Source organism: Cydia splendana, chromosome Z (genome assembly GCF_910591565.1).
Source record: "Cydia splendana chromosome Z, ilCydSple1.2, whole genome shotgun sequence".
Taxonomy (NCBI): Eukaryota; Metazoa; Arthropoda; class Insecta; order Lepidoptera; family Tortricidae; genus Cydia; species Cydia splendana.
In genome coordinates, this window is record NC_085987.1 from 47,635,795 (window position 1) to 47,637,326 (window position 1,532).

Genomic DNA, 1,532 nt, shown 5'->3' on the forward strand with positions numbered 1-1,532 from the left:
AACTTCAGTGCCGACTATTACTATACCCACGCCCGCTATAGTTGTCATTTTCACGTAGGTTTTCAGTTCGTCACATATATCTTAACTTCTGAGTTTTTCTTTAACACATACACCCTTAATATTTAATCACAATGACAATAACGGTTAGAAAGTCAGTGGTAACTAAGCACTCAAATTCAAGCTGCTGTCATTAATACCTACACGCACTGCCAATCACGTACGTCAGCAGCCAGGGTGCCACCAATTGCTAAGCAGTTGTTATTTCAATGGTAACTAAGCATCAACATTGTTTCTGTTTAACTTTAAAAAAATACTGTAGCAGCTACGAATTGACACCTCCTTTCTTATATAAGTATTTTATCGTCGAGTGTCAAACTTAGACAATAAATAAGTACCTAGGTTCTACGAGAATGATCGGTTTTTTATTTTAACTGTCATAGGCGGCCGTTCTTCCAAACCGTAGAGCATTTATTTAGCCCGCTTATTGTACTAAAATATTAGTAACAGGGTGGCTCATTTAGATCGGTCAGTATGGGAAAATCTGAAACTATAAGATATACACCGATCTCTTCTTAGGAACCATGTCATCGATTTTAGTAACAAGAAAAACTTCATTCAGAATACATTAAAAAATAAATGTATACTCAGCTCGGGAATCGAACCCGTTTTGAAAAATAAAACTAAGAGTATTTCTATTTAGATATCGATTGTGTAGGTCTTATGCAGTAAATGTTACTATGAAACATGATGTCTGAAATGAATAAAATGCATTGTTTTCATATCCTTTAATTTATTTTAGTAAGTTTTCCAAAAGACCATCAGCTTTTTCAATACATTTTACATATTTTTTTTTAAATGCATGAATGCAGTTTTTCTTGTTACTAAAATCGATGACATGGTTCCTAAGAAGAGATCGGTGTATGTCTTATAGTTTTAGATTTTCCCATACTGACCGATCTAAATGGGCCACCTGTATATGTATAGTACTAAAATACGATGCTCCGAATCGATCAAAGAACGAAGGAGAAAATAATTGAATTGGAATGTACTTAACATGTTCAATGTCCCAATCTGACATGTAAACCTTATGGCTTTGTAATAGAGGCTAGCCGTGGCCCCCCGTGAGGGGCACGGGCAATAAAGGTGTTAAACATATCCAACTATAACTCCTCTGTTTATTTTGTTGGTTGGACTCATGATCCGCAAGAACGGTGCCTCCTCTTCTATAGATGTATGCGATAAAAACATCACTGCCATGCATATACGTAATATGCTAACAACTTAGCAGAGAGGATAGATTATACGGAGTTATATATATCTTTGAACTTATTGTTCAAGCAGTAAACATCAAATGGCATTCCGACCAGGAGTAATCTAAGGAACGCCCACTGCGGGTTCAAACCTACAACGTCCTGTTAGAAAGTCGTACATATAGCCGGAGAGCTAGCCACGGCAATAGGTATGCAATTTATAGAGCAACGAAATCCCTCTAGTTAGTGTGCCATACTATCATTATTAATTAATTCGGGCGC